Source organism: Lygodium microphyllum, chromosome 4 (genome assembly GCF_053477565.2).
Source record: "Lygodium microphyllum isolate KBCC chromosome 4, Lygodium_microphyllum_v1.1.10, whole genome shotgun sequence".
In the NCBI taxonomy this organism is placed as follows: Eukaryota; Viridiplantae; Streptophyta; class Polypodiopsida; order Schizaeales; family Lygodiaceae; genus Lygodium; species Lygodium microphyllum.
Window position 1 is genome coordinate 49,628,409 of NC_141138.1, and position 16,402 is coordinate 49,644,810.

General features: G+C 45.8%; 1 protein-coding gene across 1 annotated transcript in view; it reads right to left on the reverse strand.

Moving 5' to 3' along the window:
• Window positions 1–3,928: 3,928 nt before the first annotated feature.
• The window catches only part of LOC148037017 (uncharacterized), a 167,790-nt gene continuing 155,316 nt past the window's right edge, over window positions 3,929–16,402 (reverse strand). Inside the window, exon 15 of the mRNA XM_087675957.1 lies at window positions 3,929–4,584. The gene's annotated coding sequence lies outside the window, so the exon portion shown is untranslated. The remainder of the gene's footprint in view (window positions 4,585–16,402) is intronic.

Below are 16,402 nucleotides of genomic sequence, written 5' to 3' on the forward strand. Positions count from 1 at the left end.
CATTCAGATGTATGTGGACCCATGGCCTATCGATCATTAGAGGGGGTGCAAAGTACTTGTCACGTTTATTGATGCTTATTCATGTAAGGTTTAGGCTTATTCCATAAAGCAAAAACTTGATATCTTGGCCGTCTTTAAGCGTTGGCTTGCTTTAGAAGTGAATACATCTAAAGCAAGCAAAAACCACAGTATTGGATTGCTTTAGAAGTCAGCATCAAATGCAGTGGTCTTGGCAAAGTCAGCATAAAAAATGTAGTGGTCTTAGCCAGTTAGTGTTGGCTTGCTTTAGACGACCAAGTCAGCATGGTGTTGACTTTGATGAGGTATTCTCTCTTGTGAATTAGATGACCATCCTATGCTTAGTCTTGGCTTTGGCTACACAACTTGACTTAGATTTGTATCAATTGGATATCAAGACGAATTTCTTACATGGAAATTTGCATGATGAGATATACATGGAGTACCGTAAGGGCTTTGCAAGGCCTAGTACAGAACACCTAGTGTGTAGATTGAGGAAGAGTCTTTATGGCTTGAAGTAGACACCTAGAAAATGGTACCACAAATTTGATGCATTCATACAATCATAAGGCTACAGTCGTGGTGCTATGGATCTGTACTTGTATAGAAAAAAAATTGTGATGGTTTATTACTAATTTTGATGCTCTATGTGGATGATATGCTTTTAGCAAGGAAAGCTCATGATGAGCTAGATGCTCTTAAGGCTAAGCTCAAAAAGAGCTTTGAAATGGAGGAGTTGGCATATATCTCACATGCTTGGTATGCGCATTACGTGTGATAAGTCTCAAGGGCTACTCTATCTGTCATAAGAGTATATCCATGAAGTCCTTGAGCGCTTCTTTATGTAAGATGTGAAGCCTATTGGCTCTCCATTGCCTTCTCATATGAAGTATCACATGTTGATTGTCCGTAGACATACGAGCAGAGGGTCGAGATGGCCAAGATTCCCTATGCATCCACAATGAACTGTCTTATATATACCATAATAGCCACCCATCCAAATATTACATTTGCAATCGGTGTTGTTGCACGTTATATAGCTACATTTGATAAGAGGCATTGGGATACTGAAAAAAGTATCACGAGGTACTTGAAGGACACTGCTGATATGTATATATGCTATGTTAGCCAGAATATAGGAGTCATAGGATACACTGACTCTATGTAAAACATGTAGATAGTAGAAGGTCAACTTCTGGCTATGCGTTCACTTTTGTTGGAGATGCTGTTTCATGGATATCCAGGGTACAAAAATGCATAACCCTTTTTACTACAAAGACGGAGTATATTGTAACCATTGAGGCTTGTAAGAAGGCCGTTTGGTTGGATCGTTTGGTTGCTGACCTTGGTATTGCAAATGCTATCCCTACATTGCATTTACATTCTATGAGTACTATCAAATTAGCCAAGAATACGATCTTTCATATAAAGACAAAACACATTGAGATAAAATATCACTTTATTCGTGAGATCATCAAGGACAGATCTATTGACCCCGTCAAGATCTCAACCGATCAAAATCCTATAGACTTGATCACAAAAAGCCTCTCTATAGAGTGCTTTGCATTCATTAGGAGGTTGATGGGCATTGGATAAGATAACACATTTCCTCATCTTGTTATATCTCTGTATATCTTGTATTGTCTTTTCTTTTTTTCTTTTCACTCCTCAATAAGACAGATTCACCTTGAAGTGGAAGGTTATTAGGGGTAAAGGTGCCTTGCCTAGCCGCTCGTATATTATACAATACTTGCGCTTGTACACTGTAAGTGGTGGCCGCCCATCATTGTCACTTCATTCTTTATTCTTTCAATGATATTTAAATAAAGAGAAGGCTGATTACACATTGTGACCATTGGAGTTCCCACATTGTATGACTCTCTTTTGCTTTTGCTCCTTTCACCATAGCTCTTGCTCTCGCTCGTGCTTCCACTTCAAAGCTCACCTCCCTTCACTAGTGACCTACTACACATGTTGGTGCATGTATACCTATTTTGGAAGAAAATGAGATTGATCTCTAGTCAATTGAAACTATGCATGTACCCAATTGAAACTATGCAAAGCAAAACTGGATACTATAAACATATAGATAATCAATTTATGTTACATGAATGTATTTTGGAAGAAAATGAGATTGATCTCTAGTCAATTGAAACTATGCATGTACCCAATTGAAACTAGGCAAAGCAAAACTGGATACTATAAACATATATACAATCAATTTATGTTACATGCATTCATGTATGTCCTTTGTAGGAGTATTAACTCTCTTCTTAACCCCACTTCAATAAGTAATGGAATGGATAGCTCTTGAGCTTGCCTCTGATGTAAGAGAAACTTTGCTCCTTGTTGCAATGCTGGTTATTATTCTCTAAGCATCCCAATGAGCCTTAAAATGATTTACACACTCTTCAGCCTTGAACATGGTTTCCATGCATGAGTTACTGATTACAAGTTCACACAAATATTGCATCCTAAAAGCACACTTGTTTCTGCTTTGCATGTCTATTTCAATCAGTTCACAATTGAGAAAATGTAGCCAAACATTGGTTTTAGATACCCTCTGAATTTTTAGTCAAACAGAGAGAGATGTCTGCAGTTCCATGACTTTTCCATAGAGGAAAGAAAAGGAGCAGTATGAAAAGAAAACACTACCCACCCCTCTCATGGGAATGTAGGCAGGCCTTAGTATGATCATGCCTGAGAAAGGTATATTCCAAAGAGCAACATTGGCAATCAGTAAAGTCTCTAAAACAAGTCTCCACCTTGAATCCTTCAAGCAATGCGCCTTTTTATCCATCCAATCCTCTTTTTCTATCAGTTTAACGGCTGAATTAAATTCATGCAGCTCTCTTTACTTATAACTCAAAAACCTATACCAAACTTCTACAAATCTGTAGCCAACTTTAGATCAAGCATAACGAAGACTAAGCACATTGATTTAGAGTAATTTATGGAAGAACCATCTGGCATCAAGGTCCCCCAATGCCCTGACCAGCAAGCTTCACACATGGAAAGTGATCTCTCAAGAAAACATAGGAATATACTGCTTCAAAGGGATGCAGAATGCAAGTGTGTCCATGCAGATGGCAGAATCAACTTAAAAAACGTGCATACGATGACCTGCTGAAGTGGACTCTACTTCTGAAGGGGAAAACACATACTGACTGCTATCTAGGTTGGAAAAGTCACTTGGAACAATTGCTGCTCTGTCGATACTTACCTAGGGAAATACAATGCTATGCAATTCAATGATGGAATGCGTTTCTTTTGTTGCAAAGAACACAACTAAATCATCATATTGCAATTATTTGATGCTGAAATGCAAGATCTGTTTCTGATGATACCAACAATGCCAAAATAAGTCTTCATGCATGAATATAACAGCTCCGGCATGTGATACTGGGAGCATTGCCAGTGAGGTGCTAAGAATGGAGCAACGAGTATGGTGATGAATCAACACACCAAGATGGCTAAAATTAGCCCGATAAATCCCAATTAGGCCAAACAAAAAAACTCTCACAGAAAGAGCTCCTAACATCTTCCACTGACTGAATGACAAGGCTCACAAGCAGGAGATGTTCAAAATGGTAACAAGTGTGGATCCTTGTATTCCCTGTAAGTGATGCTAGACATTTCAAGAAGTTACTTGCATCACCTTCATGTGGATCTAGATTAGTGGTAGTATATCTGGTGCTGTCTGCTAGGCTGCATATTTGAGAATCTAGGCGCCTCAGATCATGTTCAGACTCCTAGTTGTCGGTTATGTATTTGCATGCACATAATATTTGCCAATAATAAACCAACAACAAAATTAACTTATAAAAACAAATATCTTATCTTTTCATTTAGCAACATGTATGGGGGCCAAACTTTGCAATCAATCTTTTACTTCATGTCAGTTGGGTCTTATTAAACATAAGAGTTCCAAGGCATTTTCATAAAAACTTGATGTACATAGACTAGCAAACTCAAGCACATGATTTTGTACACTCAAATGTGACTTCTAAACAGATTCTTTACATAGCATGTGCAAGTTCAGGACCCTGCTTGCACTGTGTTGCTGAATATTGATAATGTAATCCCTTTACAAAATCAAACAAGTCCATTGCTCCAGAAACTGTACATATTCAAAAATACATACATAGGAAGGATGAATTGATCCTTAAAAACATCTGTGAGCTACTTCAGGACATCAAAGGTGCTCTGCAAACCTTCAAACCTATAACTGCTGCTTGACTAAACAGTTGAAACCTGCTATTTCAATTGCTGACTTCACATTCTGTTACTTGATGATGTCCCTTGGAACTCTAAAGCTGTTGATGAATTTGGAAGACCTTGAACATCCATATTGCTGGTGGTTATTATAACCATCCTAAATATCTGAAGAATTCAGCTAGCAACTCTTGCACCAGACCACCAAAAATAGATATCCTACCAATAATACTTTATTATTGTGACATATCTGCACACATCTCTTACCAAGAACATTGGAAAACTATGAGGTTCAAGGCCCTGAAGCAAGTCCCAACTAGGAGCATATGGGAGAAATTCACCTGGTCAATCCTGTACATACAAGATACTAGACCATCAACACTGTACATAGACCACATGCCCAGCTTAGATATTTAATTAAGTATACATTTATGATCATTTCATTTACTAATGATTACCTGCAGTACATACCAAGCAGCTTAAAACAAATACTTTGATGATCATCTTTGGTGTCTTTTTATCTTATGTCAAGCAGCTCAGAGACATGCTAAAATATGTTCCTTTCTGATCACATTATGATCATTGAGTTTGTGAATACAGATGCAATAATGTGTAACCAGCTCAGCTCCTGCCCATCACCGCACCCCCCGCTACACCCCCCCTACTTATTGGCCTTCTTCACTACCTATTGGGAGGTGGTGAAGGACCCCCTACTGTTGGCCTTCCAGGAGATCTTCAGATTAGGATGGATGCCAGGGAGTCTATTGATAGGTCTTAATAGCCTCCTCCCTAAACCGGTTGGAGCTATCCTAGCGGAGACCGATCACCCTATTGTTAGTGGCCTCTAAGGCACTGGCCAAGATGATTGGTAGGCGACTCCGTCCTATGCTTCCAGACATCATTCATGACGCACAGACAGGCTTTGTCCACGATAGGAGCATCAATGTCTTCACCTTCTTTGAGGCAACAGAGTGGGCCCAACACAGTGGTTAGGGATTGGCAGTACTACTCTTGGATTTTGAGAAAGAATATGACAAAGTTAATTGGGACTTCTTAGAGGGCACCATGGTGAGGTTGGGCTTCCCCTAGGCGTGGATCTGCGGGGTCTTTGCACTTTATAGATTGGCTACCAATAGGGTTCTCATAGGTGGCGGGTGAGGAGAGGAGTTCCGATTGGAGAGAGCAGCCCTGCAAGGCTGCCCTTTGGTCTCATATTCGTTCCTACTCTTTGCAGAGGTGATGTCTTACTTCCTCAAGTCACGTGTGAGCAGGTTATGTGGCCTTCAACTTCCGGTGAGAGAGGAGATGGAGCTGCTAGACTCAGAGTATGCAGATGATACAACACTCGACATAGAGAACGATGAGTTGATGTTGGAGAGTGTGAGACTAGCCCTCGAGGTGTTTTTTGCTGTAGTGGGAGTGAAAATAAACTGGTGAAAGTTGGTTGGTTTCCCTACGGACCCGGATTCTAGCACGGAGTGGGGCGTCCACTTGAGATTTAGATGGGTGTGCAGAGGGCAGAGACCGTTCGTTACCTAGGGTTCCAAGTGAGACTCGACATCACTCCGGCCAAACAGTTTCTTCCAGTCCTTGATACTATTTGGTGGAAGCTGACTTACTGGAGCACTACTTGCCTTTCCCTAGTGGGCCGAGCCGTAGTGGTTAACCACGTCCTCCTAGCGACAGCCTGGTACATTGCCTTGTGTTGGTGCTTTTCCTCATCCTACGTAGTTCAACTTTGCCCCCTCGTGCCGAATTTTCTCTGAGCACGGTCCGACGGTTCCAAGGACTCCTGGACCAAGATGGCGTGGGAAACCGGCATCGGTCAGAGGGAGGGCTTGGGATCATAGAACCAGAGTATCAGAGTCTAGTCCTTTTAGGCAAGCTAGTAGTCTGCGGTCTCACACTAGGAGGGCAAAAATGGAAGGTCCTATTGTAGGCGGGCCTCCAAGAGTGTAGACTGAGGCTTGGTAGTGATTGGAGACAGTCCTTGAGATGGCTCTTTACGACAACCCAAATCATGCCCCCCAGATCGTCCTTCCTCCGTAGCCTACTTTGTGTGTGGCAGGGCCTCCGTAAAGCCCTTATTCAAAGCCCCCCAGGTTAGAGATCAGGAGGGGGTATAGATTGGCAAGCACCCCCACATCTAGTGGGCTGGTTGGGAGGTCGGCCCGGCTTGTACCATTAGGACATGGTGAGAGGTGTACAGGATGCCGGACCAGGAGGTGTTGCGGCAGGCATTAGGATGCCAGAGAGGAGTTGAGTTGAGAAGGAAGATTGACGCTATGATACATCAAGAGTGGCTTGACCCCCCGATACGAGATCCAGTAGAGCCTGGGGAGGTATGGGCCGCTAGGTTTTCACCAACACGTATCCCCCTACAGGTGGCAGGTAGAGTGGGTGGTGCCCCACAAGGGTTCTTCACCATGCAGGAGGGGGGGCATCTAGTTCTTGATAGTGGGCAGCAGGATGAGAGGATAGTTGTCCTTCCGTGGAGGAGGATTCGGGTGGTTGGCCTTCAAGAGAAGATATGGCGTTTGGACCCTTATGTGTTTTGGGAGGAGTTCTGGGAGTGGCGCCGCAGGCCACTTGATGAGCTAGAGTGGGACCCTCGAGAGTGGTTGTGGCCGGCCATTGCAGCCGCCAAGATGCCATCGAGGTTCCTGGAGTACACAACCAGGATTGGTAGACACATATTGATGCAGGAGGACATGGACTGGGCACTGTCGCATTGCAGGTGCTGGGCGGAGCACAGCATCACGGATGCTTTTTGGCAGATTTTCTGGTGCCGCCCAAGGGATAGTTGGAGGCCGAGGAGGGTATCGTATTTCTTATGGCTGTTGGCACATGGAGGCTTGGCGGTGGGGAGTTGGCTAGCCCAGATGCAGAAGGATGGAGATTGTAAATGTTGCCCATAGTAGTCTCTTGAAACTTCAAAGCACTGCCTTTGGTCATGTGAGATGGTGCAGCTCGTGTGGAGAGGAGCATGCCGCATTCTCCGTCATATACACCTAGCCTTGGATGTATCTCATGGGGAGCTTTCTGTTGGCAGGCAATTAGCCAGGGCCGTCACCTTTTGTACGAGGCTGGAATGTTGGACACGATCTTCATCATTAAGGCTGGGTCGTGCGCAGTGGTCGGCTTGGAGGCTCTACCCATCTGCCAGGTACTGGAGCCCACAGTAGACCGCTCTGAGGTATGGGAGATCGTAGGGAGTCTTACTTGATGGCACATCTGGAAGGCGTGGTGTTAGGAGGTTTTCCGCGGGGAGAGACTTTTAGTACAAGTGACTTTGGCAAAGCTCTAGACCTTCATCATCCACTCCCTCCGCGGCTGATGGGACCAGGTGCAGGGCGAGTCTCGGGCTCGTCGGGAGCTCTGTTTTCACTTCATGCGCACTTGGGGCAGCTAAGACATGTTCTTCATGATGCAAGCTGGCAACCCAAGATGGCGATACACTCCCCCTCCATGGCTTCTTGCCCCCATCCCTCCTAGACTGCCTTGAGAGGCTTGGATACTTGATATATCTGTGACTCATCATCAGCTCTAGCTAGTCTATTGAGCATGAGCACTTCTTTGTATTTAGGGGTTTTTCCTAAGTAATATAATTAGCTACACTTTAATTGCAAAAAAAATGTGTAACCAGCATTGAGTAATGATTACAAATAGTGAATTGTAGCTAGCAGTAAACAATGCTGACAGTACCATTAATGGGCAAGCTCAGTCCCCAAAAAGAAAAAACAAGCGACGACCAAATCTTAATCATTTTTGTTTTAGGCCTCCTAGCTTTTTATGAGTACCAATATACTCGAACTTTCTATATATATAACTTGCAATAAATTGAGACACCTCAAATCCTTGTGATCTCCAGTATGATTCATACTAAAACCTCCGTACCATATGAGATGATCAAAGCAAAAGTTGCAGTATCCGATTCTAGTTGAGGCTTATTCTAGACCATTGCCTACATAAGCCATAAGCCCAAACAAGCTGCCACACCAAGCCCTAGAATCATCCCGAAGTATTGCCAAACACGTTGAAGGTCCTAAGATGGATCTTTTCTTTTGAATGAATGTTCTAGACACAGTCAATTATGCTACATGAATCATACCTTAGTAGATAGGCTAGGCTATTCTTATTTTAACTGTAAGCATTAGAATTTTTTTCCAAAGAAAGGATTTATCCTATTATGGATCCCCTCAAGACAAAGTATCCCAAAGTACAAGAATAGCCCTATAAGGGACTTCCAAAAACGAAAAATATACAACAAAGGGAAAGTCTATTGCAAGGCATGAGTGAATAACCAATTAGGAGGTCAATAGTGCCAAACCATGTGTGGTTTGGTGAAAGAAAGTGCCAGAATCCTAGGTCTTGACTCTCCTTCCCTCATAGTCTTTGAATCATCCTATATCCTCTCCCATCTCCCTTAAAGAGTATGGAGAATTAATCCTAGAGAGAGTTTCTATAGTGGATATGTCCAATAGATCTGTACCATGGCTACATCTTGCAAAACATATCAAGCAATGTTGCTAGCTAGCTATGAGCTCCCATTTGAGGCAATGACCCCGAGTCCACATTGGCAATGAAAAATCCAATGTGGCAACGCTACTCAAAGATCAGACCCAATATGAGACACACATGACTCCTATGTGTATCCTCATACCCACAAGTTGGGCCTCTATCTGTGAACCCAAGTAACCGTCCCCCATCTCACAATAATAGTCACGGTTGTGCATGAAATACCATCCTAAGGGTCTCCATATCTTCTTGAGCCCTAGGGAAATCCCATAAACATTGTCTCCACATCTCCTTTGGTTCCCCATATCTAACTATGGCCGCTAGATCTATGATATACCCAAGCCATCAAATCTCCTCCAGAAGTCACCAAGGAAGACTTTGTGATACTTGTACAATTGAATGCTTGATGGTCATTGGCATTATTCTAACCTTGCTGATCGATATCCTCCCCCCTAATCTATTGGTGTATTGAAAGAAGGCATCATCCATGGGTACCTCTGCAAAGATATCCCGCCAAACCCACTCCTTGCAGTCGTCGTAACCCTAGAGAGGCCTTCTCTTGTATGCTGTATATCTCCCACCATCCATCGTGCACGTTGTAGGGTTGGAGTCTAAGTACTAAGTTGTGTTACAATGAGCCATAACCCTAATCATCTACCAAGAACATCCTATAAACATTGATTGATCCGAATCCTCTTTTTTGAGTCTACCATCCTTATGTATTGAAAAGGGAAACTTTTTTTGCAAGTAGAAACCATTACAAAAAGAATATCTCATCTAATAAAGAGCCCAACCCATGTATAAGAGGTATTCAAATTTCATATCAATCCTCCACTTTGGGGGTGACCACCTCCCTAACGCTCTCCATTATGACTCCTACCCCTCCGATGCCATGGAGCCTTTATCTTTGTCCATGAGCTAGTAGCTCTAACAAGGCAAACCACTACCCCCACTATAGAAGCAATCGGCAACCGAGAATCTCCCCCAAGTTGAGCATGTCCTCTGCCAAATGGTGTGGCTTCCTGTCCTAAATAGCTGGTTGAAGACAAGATGATGCCTCATCTTCTCTTCAATGATGGTTGGAGCAATCTAGTAAAGTCCTATAGACTAACATCTCCAAGCCCACATAATAGCAACAACAAATTTGACCCCAAAACTCCTCCCAAGCCTTGTAACTTAGATCTGCTGAAAAGTCCAATGAGTACCAAACTGCCATGTTTCTCTATGAGCAAGAACGATAATCTCTAGTCTCCACAATCGTAACTTCTTCTAGGACTTCTTGCCTAGAGGAAGGCCCCTCACAATCAGCCTCATCAACAAAGCTGTCCTTTGGCTATCTAGGCCTAAAATCCCCAAACCACCCTTAGGTCTATGTTAAGTGATAATATGCACAAGCTTTTTTTTTGGCAAGTAAAATGTGGCTAATTATATTACTTAGAAGGTTGATTACAACGAAGTGCACATGCTCAACAGACTAGCTGGAGCTGATGCAAATCACAAATCCATCATGTATACAAGCTTCTCAGGCAGTTTTGGGGGGGTGGGGGGGAGGGTTGTGTATCGCCATCTGGGGCTGCCAGCTTCCATCATGAAGAACAAGTCATGGCCGCCCCAAGTGCGCAAAAAGTGAAGATGGAGATCCTGACGAGCTTAAGAACTCGCCCTGCACCTAATCCCACTGGCCACGGAGGGAGTGGATGATGGAGGTCCAAAGCTCTGCCAAAGTCGCATATACTGAAAGGCACTCCCCGCCAAAAACCATCTAGCAGTGTGCCTTCCAAATGTGCCATCCTCTAAGGCTTCCTATGATCTCCCATACCTCTGAGCGCTCCACTGTGGGCTCCAATACTTGATGGATGGGTAAAGCCTCCAAGCCAACCACTACACAAGACCCAGCCTCGATGAGAAAAATCGTGTCCCGCATCCCGGCCTCGTACAAAAGGTGACGGCCATGGCTGATTGTCTACCAGTAAAAATCCCCCCACGAGATACATCCAAGGCTGGGTGCCACACACTGGAGAATATAGTAGGCTCCTCTCCACACAAGCTGTGCCGTCTCAAGACCAAAGGCAATGCTTTGGAGTTTTCAAGTGCTGCCATCGACAGCGCTTACAATCTCAATTATGCTGCATCTAAGCCAACCAACTCCCAACAACCAGACCCCCATGTGCCAAAAGCCAAAGGAAATACAACACCCTCCTCAGCCTCTAGCTGTCCCACAGGCGACGCTAGAAGGTCCGACGAAAGGCATTCGTGATCCTGTGCTCCACCTAGTACCTGTTGCGCGAAGGTGCCAAATCCATGTCTTCTTGCATCAGTACATGTCTACCAATCCTGGGTGTTTACTCCAAGAACCTCAAAGGCTTCTTGGCAACCGCAGTGGCCGGCCATAGCCACTCTCCAAGATCCCACTCCAACTCATCAAGTGGCCAGATCTCCATATCCAAAGGCGCCACTCCTGAAACTCCTCCCAGGGCACCTAGTCGCCATTTCTTCCCCTAGAGTCCGACCACACAAATCCTCCTCCAGAGGAAAGGAAAATCTTCTCATCTTGCTGCCCTTTGTCAAGAACCAGATGCCCCTCATCCCACACGGTAAAAAAAGTACCGTAGGGGGCACCACCCACTCTACCTGCCACTTGTAAGGGGATACGTGCCAGTGAGAATCTAGCAGCCTACACCTCCCCAAGCTCCATCAGCTCTCGGATCGGGGGATCTAGCCACTCCTAAGGGATTGTTGAGTCAATCTCCCTCCTCCTCAGCTCAGCTTCTCCTGACATCTTGATGGCTATTGCAACACCTCCTGATCCACCATCCTGTACACCTCCCTTCATGTCCTAATAGTATGAGCACAACCACCCTCCCAACCAGCCCACTGGATGTGGGAGCGCTCACCTATTTGTATCCCATCCCGATCTTTGACCTGGGGGTTCTAGACCACCAGCTAGCGGTCTATCTCCTCCTGGCATCTTGGGGGACCTCTAAACTAGGGCCTTGCCAAGGCCTTGCCACACTCGAAGTAAACTGCGGAGGAAGGAAGATCTCGGTGGCATGATCTGGGCAGTCGTGAAGATCCATCTCAAGGATGGTCTCCAATCCCCGCCAAACCTCAGTTTGCACTCCTGGATACCTTCCTGCAAAAGGGCCTTCCAGGTCTGTCTACTTGGTGTAAGACCATAGACCACTAGCTTGCCCAAAAGGGCCAAGCTTTGGAACTCTGGGTCAATGATCCCAAGTCCTTCCTTAGACCGATGCTGGATGATGGTCGCCACACCAACTTGGCCCAGGAATCCCTAGAACCGTTTGAGCTAGCCCAGAGAAAATTCTGCAATAGGCAGCGAAGTTGAAGCACACAAGACAAGGAGAAACACCAACAAGAGGCGATGTACCAAGCCGTCGCTAGGAGGACTTGGTTAACCACCAGGGCTTGACCCGCTAAAGAAAGGGGGACAATGCTCTAGTAGGTCAGCTTCCGCCTAATAGAGTCGAGAACTAGAAGAAACTGCTGGGCAGGAGTGATGTTGAGCTCCACCTAGAATCCTAGATATCAGATGATCACCATCTGAACCCCAGGTGGAAACCCCACTTTGTGTTGGAGTCCGGATTTGTAAGAAAACCAACCAACTTTCACCAGTTGATTTTTGCTCCAGCTGTAGTGCAAAATAACCCCAGAGCTAGTCTTACTCTCTCCAACATCAGCTCATCATCCTCCACATAAAGAGTGGTATCATTTGGAGACTCTGAGTCTAGCAGCTCAGTCTCCTCCCTCATCGAAAGTCGCATGCCACGTAGCCCCATAGTTGTCAGGTACGAAAAGTACGGTACGATAAAATACGGTACTAAATGGTATCTTAAGATTTTATAAGGTACGATACAATATTAGTACGAAAAAAAAAATAACTTCATTATTTTAAACTATAGGTGATAGAACATATGTTTAAAGTCTAAATAGCAATGCTATTGGAGTATATAAGATGAATACTTGAGGGTAACATACCAAAACCTATATGGCATATGCCGCATGCACAACATGTGCTACAACTTAAGAGTACATACATAGCAGTGGATACATCATACATGAATGATCATACAAATAAGAGGCATGTATGCTTGAGAGAGAGAGAGAGAGAGAGAGAGAGAGAGAGAGAGAGAGAGAGATGAAATGACATGAGATGCTTTATTAACATCTACATGAGGCCAAAATGACCTGTGAGACCAACAGTTACCAAACAAACCACCAAAGGTTTTGGTAAAAGATTTATGAATTTTGTTATGGTTTTGTTTGGCATTGCTAAGGCTAAAGTAGCTACCGGGGATGTGATAAGACAAAGTGGTACCAGCCAACTGCCCTACCTGGCCTTCGCGAGAGCACCCCCACTCTCCCACATAGAACTGGTCTAGCTGCTCCAAAAGAGCTCCGCCCAGCCGCTTGTATCCCCAAGAGAAGTCCAATGACCTCTCCCTTTTGTGGAAAGTTGGGACCCGCCAAGTATCACGTGCTCCTACTGCAAGGAGAAAGACCTCCCATGCCTCCTGCTCCTCCCGTGCCATACCTTGGTAATCTCTGCCTCTGCCTTGTTGGTCCTCTAAGGCCTCCAGGTTGTTGAAGTCTCCTCCAACAATCCAAGAGTCCACCTCTGGAGGTCTTGTTGTGATCTCCACCTAGAATCTGCTGCATGCCCTAACCTCAGTAAGAGCATAAACATTGAGGACTCCAAGGCACGAGTCTCTATATCCAGTTTGATCCATAGGACCCTCCCTACCATAATTGTCTTGTGCTCTTGTACACAAGCGATGAGGCTTGGACCAATAGAGGTGTATACATCTCCACTCCTGCCGTGGGCACCGATAGAGGTGTATACATCTCCACTCCTGCCGTGGGCACCGATAGAGTATCCCCAGTAGGTGTGTGAGCTGCCTGGAAGTACCTCCCTACTTGATGGGCTTGGGAGGGGGTGAGCTTGTGCTCCTGAAGAAGTAAGATGTCGATCCATCCCACAAAAGCAGGATGCAGCTCTTGCCGAACTATCAATTTCTTAGAACCACGTGCCCCATTGTAGTGGAGGCTGTTCAGGAGATTCATTAGGTGGAGAATGGAAAGCATCTCAGAGGCAGTACAAGAGCTCCTTGCTTTCCTACCATAGATTCATTAGGTAGAGAATGGAAAGCATCTCAGGGGGCATGCCAACCTGAACTACTGGCCTGCCCTGCCTAATTCTGCTACCCAGCTCCCTCTACCTAGCAATGTGCTGCCTGCATGCTGTCCACCACACTGCCCCCTGCAGTCCTACACCACCATCAGTCCAGCATACTTCTGTCCAGCTGCATGCTGCCTGCCACCCCTAGTTTTCATGCTGCCACCTACAAGCCTGTGCTACTAGCACCTATCCCTGTGCCACCAATGACTTCTCCAGCCTTCAACTACACCTCCCTGCCTTGCCTACTCGTTTCCAGCCATTGCCTGCACCACCTCAGCCCCTTGCCTCCTAATCCCGAGCTAGTGCCACCTCATCTGACTCTGAGCTTCTATTTCTTAGTTCAGCCTTGCCCACCAGCCTGTTTATAGTAGCAACTTCCAATGGTATACTCCCTTTGCCCTTTGCGTCCCTTCTTCAACTCTTCTCACAAGCCGCCGCCTCCTCCCCTCTATTTTCCCTTCTACTCACATCTGAACTATATCTGAATTGGGCCAGTACCTTGCAGATATGCATGCATTGCAGTTCAAGAGTCGCCAGCCATGGGAACCGGAGGAGTGAACTTGCGAGAGAGTAGCCAGTCCACCTCCATTAGGGCACTCGAGTGTAGCGTGTGCACTGTCCGCTGATGTCTTCCTACAATCCACTTTGTTTTTAACATGGAGCTTGTCCTTAAAAATAGGGTTACGGTGCTCAAGTCATTGAAGGACCCTATCTAAGAAACTTTGTTGGCACTCCAATCAGGGTTGCATGCAGGGTTGTCTCCGTACATAGTACTGACTGATCCGTACGGTACATATCCGTACGAAAAAATAAGCACTTTTTGGCCACTCTCCTTCAAGCCTACAACTTTCTTCTTTTCTTTCTCCTTTCTTTTTTTTTTCTTCTTTCTTTCTTATTTCTCTAAGTACCGTACCTTACGTGTTAGTACCATAAGGTACCAACTTAATGGATACATCTTTTCCTATTCGAATTGCACTTTGGGATGAGCTAGATGCTCCTTATACTAATATGATTCTCCCATGAGATTAGGTTATTTGAGATTCAAACAACTTCTCTCAACCTTCTCCCTCTCAAGCCCACATTTCTCTTATTTGTATGATCATTCATGTATAATGTATCCACTCCCATCTATGTAGTTGTAAGTTGTAGGTAGTAGCGCATGTTGCGTATGCAAGATCAGGTTTTGGCGGCAAGGGCGGATGAGTTGGTGGCCGTATGGGAGGGGGAGGACTGCTGGTACGAGGAGGAAGTAGGTGTGTGTGGCTCATCACCTTTTGTGGGAGGATGGGGGGTGAGGCTAGGAGGGAGAACTTGAAACGGGTGCGGATCGGGGGGGGGGGGGGGTACTTGGTAGGGGAGGTGGTGGGGCGGATGAGGATCAAGGGAGGGTGGGATGGACAGAGATGCATGGCGGGTGTGGGGGGGGGACTCGTGGCCCTGGAAAGGGGGGGCTGTGAGCCATGGTCAGTAGGGGGGGGCATGGGATATGGGGGGGGGGCGTGTGGGGGCTGTGGAAACTCAGGTGAAGTAGTCTGTGGCACGGGTGGTGGATGTGGGGGGCTGCGGTCCTGCTGGGGGGGACAGGCAGGGAGGGCTATGGAGTGCTCCCCCGAGGGGGTGTGGCTCTCCCCTGCACTCTGCTGATGAGGCTGGGTTTGAGGAGCTGAGTGCGCCCCTCTGCCTGTGAAGCCGTCGGTGTCTGCTTGCGGACCCAATGGCGAAGCCGCCTTGGCTTTGAAACGTATACAAACAGTTGCCTGATGCCCAAAGTCGTAGCAGTGCAAGCACTGCCCTAGTTGCCTAGTCACAATGACTTGCTTCCTAAAGGAGTGCCCTCTTGCCTCAATCTCTAGGAACTATGGGATATTCTTGACCTCTTTTACAGGCACCCGTACCTTGGGGACTCTTGCTGCTGCCACTGTATCCACCAAAGATGTGGAAAAGACACTGCCGAAGAGCCGACCAAAGTCTTCCACCAACTAGCAATACTCTATCGCCAGGCCGGGGAAAAGAAGGGTGACCGGGTGCTGGAGAAACCTATAAGTGTAGTGCAAATGCCTCCACAGTAAAGCCAATGTACCAAGGGACCATGTATATGACCCCCTTCGTGGAAGCATATGGTGAACTCGCGAGCTGCGTCCGCCAAACTGAGCGAGACCATGAAGATCCCTTGGCCCATTAGGACCACCTCCATGATCTATGCTACCCCGATGCACAGCGTGGAGTGAAGCTAGTCCCGAAGTTGGGCCCTAGCTAGGGAATGTCCTACTATCTGACCATAAATTGATGTTTCCTTTAGCTCTAGCTCCTTAGCTCGAAGGGCTAAGAGTTGTTCCTCAGAGAGGATGACGCGCAAGGTGTTTGATTGGCGAGCACTCGTTGAGTGTGCCGGCGTCTGGTTAGAGGTTTCCATTGTGTGTCCCTTCTACGAGAACTACCAATCACGTCGCGGTG